The sequence below is a fragment of the Leptonychotes weddellii genome, chromosome 10 (assembly GCF_054177405.1).
Source record: "Leptonychotes weddellii isolate Sample4059 chromosome 10, ASM5417740v2, whole genome shotgun sequence".
Classification (NCBI taxonomy): domain Eukaryota; kingdom Metazoa; phylum Chordata; class Mammalia; order Carnivora; family Phocidae; genus Leptonychotes; species Leptonychotes weddellii.
The window spans coordinates 96,710,443-96,719,676 of NC_138378.1; the positions used below are offsets into that span (position 1 = coordinate 96,710,443).

At 41.0% G+C, this 9,234-nt stretch overlaps 1 long non-coding RNA gene across 1 annotated transcript in view; it reads right to left on the bottom strand.

Annotated features, from left to right (window-relative positions):
- Positions 1-8,575: 8,575 nt before the first annotated feature.
- LOC145715952 (uncharacterized) overlaps positions 8,576-9,234 on the bottom strand; it is a 519,543-nt gene continuing 518,884 nt past the window's right edge. Inside the window, exon 2 of the long non-coding RNA XR_014138268.1 lies at positions 8,576-8,952. This is a non-coding gene — a long non-coding RNA (uncharacterized LOC145715952). The remainder of the gene's footprint in view (positions 8,953-9,234) is intronic.

Below are 9,234 nucleotides of genomic sequence, written 5' to 3' on the forward strand. Positions count from 1 at the left end.
GAGGATTCAAGGTATTGGTCCATGATTGTACTACATGCAGGGGTAACGCAATGGAAGGGATACGCTTACCTTTTTATAAAATGGCAATAAGGGTAACGAACCTTATAGGTTTATTGTGATGATTTAAGGAGATAATGGTTGTAAAACTCCTATCCTACTACTGGCACAAAGTAGGTGTTCAGTAAAAGAGTACTGATATTTCTATAAAGAGAATTTATTCTCATGACAGAGCCCTCTTTTAGCTTTCATGATCACATTTTAAATAACTCTTGTTGGCTTCTGGTTTCATCAAGTATGAGACATTGGTAAATACTTAGTACAATTTAGTGTGAACAAGGAAAAGTTGTGGAGTCTTTAAAAATGAGTGATCAACGTTTATGATACAAGACATGGGATGTTAGGGGTTACCAGTCAAGGCCAAAACTTAGGGCCAAGAATATCTGCCATATGCCAAGGGTCAGTGCCTGCAGGGTGAGGGGTACCAACATAAGCTCGGATGTCAGGAAGTGAAAGCAGGCCAAGAGTCAACAAGCAAGATGATTCACAGGTAATAGGACACCCAAATGTCGGGAGTCATAAGAAGCCAGGAACCTGGCTCTTCAACCACAGAAAGGCTCAAGCTCATAGCAGACTCAGGCCAATGCACAATCTGAAGTTTTAAAGTTCAAGGTAAGCAGCCAGGGGCCCAAGGGGACCAAAGCATACTTCTGTGCCAAGGAGACTTGGCTGATAGCTGTTTCTAGGTTCTTCCAGACTTGTATGGGTCAGAAGTCAATCACAGAAGTCCTGGTCTAGGTCCTCCAGGATAAGTAGGTGAATCGGACAACAGAAAGTTAGATCACATATAGGAAGAAAGAAGAAAAAAATTTTCTATGATAGTTGCAACACACTGTGCTAAAACCCTCTCATAGCAAAGCATTGGAAAAGCTATACATGCTTACGTTAGCAAGCCACACATCTGCTGTCATCTCTTGGGAAATGGAATGTTGCTGTGTTCTTTCCTTTGTGTTTCTGAAACAATTAAGTATCTAACATTCTTATAGCTCTGCCAAGATTGAAGCTACTATGGCACTAAAACTAAATTGTAGGTTCCGTCTCTGTGTTACGCTCACCTGTTTCTTCCTGGAAGAGGTCAAGTGTGATGTTGGAGGGACACATTACTATGTGCTGCTAAGAGGTAGATGGAGCCAGGCACAAGTCAACTATTGTAGAAGCCTCATTCTTAGACTCGAACCATGAGGTATCTAGGCATGTGTAAATAACTGTCTTAGGCCAATTTTCTAGAAATCAGTACCTGAAGCTAAACCTTAAAATGCTTTATTGGGAAGTGCAATCCCATGAAGCAGGAGGCAAAGGAGGAAGCAGAGTAACTAGGAAAGAGCTAGTTACGAAGCTGGTGATGGCTTGATTGTAAGTGCCATCGATTTCTTGTTCTTGCAGGATGTCTGCCAAGAGATGGTATGAAGCTATTACATCTCGGTTCTGGGGGCGGCGGAGGGGGGGAATTATCCTCTGGCTTCCATTTCCAATGGATCAAAGTTTGCTCTGTAGGGCGTTACCCCCCACGCTTCCAGGTTGTACCTCCTTGTCCCTCCATCAGGGCTGGGGAGGGTAGATCCAAGAGAGCAGCTGTGGCATCTAAAGCATAAGCCACTTTCCTCTGTGCAAGCCACGGTGTAGGCGCGAGTCACTGGCATGTCCCACACCACTGCCTGGAGAAGGCAACCTCACAGGTTCCACTGGGTGGGTGCTCAGTGGGTTCTGAAGCATCATTTAACTCAAAGCCCAAGAGCAAGAGGGAAGTCCAGGGGAGGCACTGGCTGGCCATGCCCCCAAGTGATGCCCTGGCCACAGGAACAACACAAGCCACTGATCAAAATGCAAAATGTGTGTCCAGATCAGGGGTGACTCATCAACTGAGCCCAGTACTATGACACTGACATGTTTCTGATCACACAATAACTATCACCATGGAGCGCTTGCGGCCCAAAGCACTTAATATATAATCAAATGTATGAATCCCATTTAATAGATATTGTTTTATGTCCTATTTTTTCCATTTAATTTTCCGTGGTGAAGATTTCCTCATCTCATTCGATATTCTTCGAAAACATTTTTCATTGGCAACAGCATATTCCATAATATGGATATATAGTAACATATTTCACTTTCCCGTATCATTGAACACATTCGTTGTTTGTAATTCTCTGCTTTCGTAAGTCATTCAGTGTGTGCAAGCCAGATTTGTCTAGCCTATGTTGTTAAAACAAACAACTCTTAAATCTTGGTGGCTTAAAATAACAGAGATTTATTTTTTACTCACGTATGGGGTTAGCAAGGGATCTCTGCACATCATAGTCACGTAGACACCAAGGCTAACAGAAAAGCATCATCTCGAATGTCGTTGGTCACTGTGCCAGAAGGAAAAGATAATTCTGGAGAGATTCATGTTGGCAATTAAATGCATCCTGAAAATGACACATGCCACTTCTGAACTCATAGGTCAAATCTATTTGCAAGGCTGCACCCAATCACAAAGGAGCCGGAGGGGAAAAAGAACAAGACGTGGCAAGTATTACTCAGTGTGACATCATTACAGATGTCCTTGTACCTAAATCTTTTTGTGTTTTGCTACTTATTGTTGCTACTTATTGTGTTTTGCTACAAATTGTTGTAAGAGACAGTGTAAACATTTTTATGTTATTGATGCATGCCCTGGAGTTTTATGTTTTATATTCTCCTCTGTACAGGGGTGTAGGGGCCTGCAAACCACATTTCCCAGATTCCTTTGCCTGCTGGGTAGAAGCCTTTTTTTGTGTGTGTGTGTGTGTTTGGCTCCATCAGCAGTCATGAGAGCCAACTACAAATGATTGCAGTCTCTAGAAGCAAGCCCAGAAACACCAACAGGATGTCAGCTTTCTGCTCGGGGTTGTTGGTGGTCTTGTGGACTCTGGGTAATACTCACCCTCTCCCTTTTGCTTCTCCAGGCCATGAAGGAGAGTTAACTTCCTGCAATTATGTATTACCTCTTTGTACCATCATCTCTCCCCTTTGGTTCTTCCAGTTCTGCTAACAATTTTCTAACCAACTCCTGTGTTAGATTTCCTCCACCTAAGATGCCTGACTGGACACCTACTCATATACCATATGTGCCAAATTGCCCCCAGAGAGTTTGTGTCAATTTATACCCAGTGCCTAAGCATCTGAAAATACCTATTCCCTTTAACCTTCACCATAAAAAATGTTTTATATTTTCAATTAAAAATTAGCTTCTGATTTTATAGGCCCTGAATATTTTGTTGTTTTAATTTGTATTTCCTTGTTAGCTGTTGAAACTGAATTTTTTATTTTATTTTATTTTTTTTATTTATTTTTTTTATTCTTATGTTAATCCCCATACATGACATCATTAGTTTTAGATGAAGTGTTCCATGATTCATTGTTTGTGCATAACACCCAGTGCTCCATGCAGAACGTGCCCTCCTCAATACCCATCACCAGGCTAACCCATCCTCCCACCCCCCTCCCCTCTAGAACCCTCAGTTTGTTTTTCAGAGTCCATCGTCTCTCATGGTTCGTCTACCCCTCCGATTTCCCCAGCTTCATTCTTCCCCTCCTGCTACCTTCTTCTTCTTCTTTTTTTTTTTCTTAACATATATTGCATTATTTGTTTCAGAGGTACAGATCTGAGATTCAATAGTCTTGCACAATTCACAGCGCTTACCAGAGCACATACCCTCCCCAGTGTCTATCACCCGAGACTGAATTTTTAACTTGTTTGTTCAAGTTACAAACTTTAACAAATTTGTCCTTTCACAAATTGATCACTCATGATCTTTATCTCTTTCAGGGCTATCTCTACTTTCCATTGCTTTGCAAAAGACCTTTATATGTTAAGGACTTTCGTCTTTTCTCTCTTATTTATGTTTCAAATATAATCCCAGTTTGTCATTTGCTTTTTAATTCTGTTTATGGTGTTTTATAACGTGAAGAAATTAATTTAAAAAATTAAATCAGTTCTACTAATTTTACTATATGATTGCTGCCTCAGGATTGGGTTTTGAAGACCTAATTAAGGTTTTAAAATTTCCTTCATAAAATATAGTTTTAACTGATTATCTGTTAGAGTTTAACAGATAATAAAATTAGAGATGCATGGCTTCTTAAACTGGTTTTATTATTTTTCCTTCTTCCTACCTATTCTTATCCAGATCACAGAGGGCTGCACAAAGGGTAGAGAGGATGGTTCAGAGCCACTGCAGTGAAGTGAGATTCTCTGCACGGAATCAGAGTAGCTATGCTCTCACTGGCCAATGAGCCCTACCCACAATTCCCATGGAAAGTGGTCCATGAAATGGCTCTCCTGTGGGTGTCGCTGTGATGTGACAAGTAATGGCCAGAAGCCCAGACCTCCAGTCCCAGCTGTCTTCCTCCTCCTTTACCAGGGCAGCCACTTCCCTCATCTCGATATTCTGGGCTTCTGTCTTGAAAAGTGGTTTTTGATTAGTATACAGAGACTTCTCTGGGAACTACCTCAGACCCAAATCATGCTCAACATTTTTATCTAATACCTTCACTGTTGTCCTTGCAGGTGGTTTAAGGAGCTGAAATTATGTGTTGGATGGATATGTATCAATAATTTATAAAAATTTCTACTCAGTATTTCACTGAAGGATGTCATTTTTTTTCTCTATTGGTTTTTGCCTTTGGTTTTATGCTTAGAAAACATTTTTCCATCTCCAGATCAGAAAACCATTGATCTTTCTTTTCTGTTTGTTTGGAGATAGTAGAGTAATTTACCCTGAACAGTAAACAGCGGTTGGGCCCTAGAAAAATCTTACAGCAAAGAGCACTAGCTGGTATGCAAAAAATTAGTATTTGCCTTTTCTTTCTTTTCTAAAGAATTTTTTTCCATTATGGAAAGCATAATTTTCCAATAGTCTGTTTCACTTCATTTCTTTCCTAGAGATTGTTCTATAGTCTCAGGAAGAAAAAGGAGTGCTGGACAGGATGCCCATGATTTCACACTTCTCAGTAGCAAATTCTGCCCCTTCCTTATTAGGGTAGTAGCCTCACAGCCCAATCCCTCTAGTCCAGGGTTTGTCATACTTCACCTGTAAAAGGCAGATAGTAAATCTTTGAGGCTTTGCCAGTCTGTGGAAACTACTCCATTCTGCTTTGTGGTGTGAAGCAGTCTTAGGCAATGTGTAAACTAATGAGCGTGTTCCAGTAAAACCTCACAGGAACTAAAAGCTGTTGACTCCTCGCCTCCATGCTATGGAAGAGGGGTAACCTGGTAGGTGTGATTAATGGACCCTTCAACTTTTGTTACTTTTGTGTTAGTCAGGAATGCCCACCAATTTCAATCTCACAAGTTTGTTTAGTTTGGATGTTAGTTAACGCCATTAGGTGAGACTGCTGTGACCGGTGTGGTTTCTGTGGCTGTGAATTAACTGCAGTACTTATTTTGTCTTGGAGGTGAAGTGGGGAGCAATCATGAGGCAGGTCAAAGGTCTGGCCTGAGAAGTGGCTGATGGCTTCAGCCCCCAAAAGTCTGTTCATTAGCACAGGTTGAAGCTGTTAGGCTTCGATGACTCGTCAACGTATCTGTTCTCCCTGATGTCCCTGATCTTTGGGAAAGCACCAGCGAAATCCTGACAGGCTGCTACAGCCTGCCCCCCTTCTAAGTACTGTACACTCACCATCTCAGTTTTCACAAGAGAAAGAAATTGCTTAATTTTGCCTTTTGTATCCATTGTTCAGAGCAAATTCTAGGAGTCTGTATTCTTCTATACTTTTGAGCAGCTTCAGTCTTCACATTTTTAATACACATATACTTGAGAGGAAGAATACATAGGATATAAGAAAGCAAAGTTTTTTTTAAATAAATCATTTTAAAGCACCAGAATGGGACTCAGATCTATGTCACATAAATTAAGCTTAAATCTTATATTTATGGGTTTGGATATAGGCTAGCAGTATCTGTTACAGATATCTTCTTACATGCCTTTAATAAAATCTCCCTCCAAGACACATGTATAGACTGAAGGACAGCCCAGTCACTTGCAGTTTTAACTAATGCTTTAAAAATTATGTATTCATGCATATTTAGCTACTTGCAAATAATGGTAGGCGTCAGGCCATACCTGTCTCATTCAACCCAGCTCATTAGCAGAGGCCACTTGATTAATGGCTGATCCAGATTTTGTGCACTCTGAAGCTTTTATAACTCTATAACTAAAAAAAAAGACAAAATTAGCTATCAAAGTAAATATTTAGAATGAAGAAAATTGAAAACAAATAGTTTATTTTCTAAAAAGGTGACAACACAAACATTATAAAATCCAGAAAAATAACATAACACTTTAATATAATTAACTTTAACATGTCTCTATAATACCTGTCCCTTACATTTTGGCTGTTACACCATGAGATTGCAATTTTGTAACATCGCTTTTCATAAACAATAGAAACAAAAGTCACTTCTCTAACATAGTTCTTCAAAATACTCTTCTTTATTATGGATAGTTTAGAGAAGTTTCAGGTTCATGACTTGTAAGTAATACCGTCAGGTAAATGTGTCAGATTATAGTCAAATTTAGAAAAACTTTTCTCAAGTTTCTTATATGAGTTCTAAGATTTCAGGGCAATGCAAATGTTTTGTGCGGTGAGTCATCTTTAATACTGCATGAACTGACAGCATTCTTTGCTTTGTTAGGGCCTCTCCCAGGGTCTTGGAAGGGTCTTGTGCAGGTGGAAGGAGGGTCCTGAAGCTCAAGATTCCTTAGCCTCATGGTAAATTCATTCCTGAACCAGATCCTACAGGGAGGTTCAATATTTCTTCATTTTTTTTTTAGACCAGTCATGACTTGGAGAGGCTGGCTAGTTGCCAGAGGACTACCCTAAAACTAACCTTTTTTCTGCCCGCCTGAGTCTCTAGATGTTGCCTATTCCTGGATCCCTCACCACTGTGCTTTGCTCAGTTGGGAGAAGAGAGGGCCCGGTGAACCTGATCTAGGTTGTTATAGAATCCATCACTGTTTTGTGAACACTTTGCCCTGCTAATAACCTGGATGTAGCCCCTGCCCAGGCTAATCCAGTTCCAGTGGCTGGCCTAGCTGCAGGTTGGCCACCCTCCCAGTGTGCCCTTCCTGTTAGTGTCCAGCCTGATCATTGGATATGACCATGAGAGGACAGTAGGGGGGATAATAGGTGGTTTATTCATCTGGTAGGAGTAGGCTGGGGTTAGCCAGAGAAAGCTACGTGGATAGGAGTTATAGATGTCTTTCTGAATGACAAGGAAAATACTGGAGTAGCTGGAGAATATATTCACATGTTCTTAACATATGAATGGCTTGAGTCCAAATCTCATGAAAAAGATTTGCAGGAGAGAGAAAGTCAGTGGGGACAAATGAAGAGAATGAAAGGATGGAAGAATAAATGGGAAATTAAAAAGTGATTAAGGGCGCCTGGGTGGCTCAGATGGTTAAGCGTCTGCCTTCGGCTCAGGTCATGATCCCAGGGTCCTGGGATCGAGTCCCGCATCGGGCTCCCTGCTCCTTGGGAGCCTGCTTCTCTCTCTCTCTCTCTGTCTCTCATGAATAAATAAATAAAAATCAAAAAAAAAAGAAGTGATTAAAATAATTGGAGATAGGGAAGGAGACAAATGGAGTAGAAAAATATGAAGGACTGGGGATGAAATAAGGTATGTATGTAGGGGGTTTGGGTAAAGAATGATATTTGAAGGCAGTGGTTGAGCTGAATGAATGAGTACATGGATTTAAAAATCATATAACAGCATCTGGTGGCATGTCTTACCCACTATTTATTTATAAAAGATTATTTACTTATTTATAGAAGATTTATTTATTTATTTGCAAGAGAGAGAGAGAGAAGAGAGAGAGAGGAAAGGGGGCAGAGGGAGAGGGAGAAGCAGACTCCCTGCTTAGCAGGGCTTGATCGCATGACCCTGAGATCATGACGTTTAACTGACTGAGTCACCCAGGTGCCCCTATTTATATTTTTTTTAGAGAGAGAGAGAGTGAGAGAGAGAATGAGAGCCAGGGGATGGGGGCAGAGGGAGAGGGAGAGAGAGAATCTTAAGCAGGCTCCATGCCCAGGGCAGAGCCTGATGCGGAGCTCTGTCTCACAACCCTGAGATCACAACCTGAGCCAAAATCAAGAGTAGGATGCTTAGGGGCACCTAGGTGGCTCAGTCATTGAGCGTCTGTCTTTGGCTCAGGTCATGATCCTAGGGTCCTGGGATCGAGCCCCACATCGGGCTCCCTGCTCGGCAGGAAGCCTGCTTCTCCCTCTCCCACTCCCCCTGCTTGTGTTCCTTCTCTCGCTGTGTTTCTCTGTCAAATAAATAAACAAAATCTTAAAAATAAAACGAGTTGGACGCTTAACTGGCTGAGCCACACCGGTGCCCCATATTTTGAAACCAGGTATTTCTAAATTATTAAAATGAGCAATATGATAACACAATTATAAAGCATGAGAAAGAACTTTCTGGATTCAAAGAACTTCAAAGCCTAATTAAAAGTTCCGAGGATAACTTTTTTCAAAGAAATGGAACAAATAATCCTAAAATTTGTATGGAACCAGAAAAGACCCCGAATAGCCAGAGGAATGTTGAAAAAGAAAAGCAAAGCTGGCGGCATCACAATTCCGGACTTCCAGCTCTATTACAAAGCTGTCATCATCAAGACAGCATGGTACTGGCACAAAAACAGACACATAGATCAATGGAACAGAATAGAGAGCCCAGAAATGGACCCTCAACTCTATGGTCAACTAATCTTTGACAAAGCAGGAAAGAACATCCAATGGAAAAAAGACAGTCTCTTCAACAAATGGTGTTGGGAAAATTGGACAGCCACATGCAGAAGAATGAAACTGGACCATTTCCTTACACCACACACAAAAATAGACTCAAAATGGTTGAAAGACCTCAATACAAATGTAGGGATCCGAAGGGGTATGTGCACCCCGGTGTTTATAGCAGCAATGTCCACATTAGCCAAACTGTGGAAAGAGCCAAGATGTCCATCGACAGATGAATGGATAAAGAAGATGTGGTGTATATATACAATGGAATATTATGCAGCCATCAAAAGGAATGAGATCTTGCCATTTGCAATGATGTGGATGGAACTGGAGGGTATTATGCTGAGCGAAATAAGTCAAACAGAGAAAGACATGTATCATATGACCTCACTGATATGAGGAATT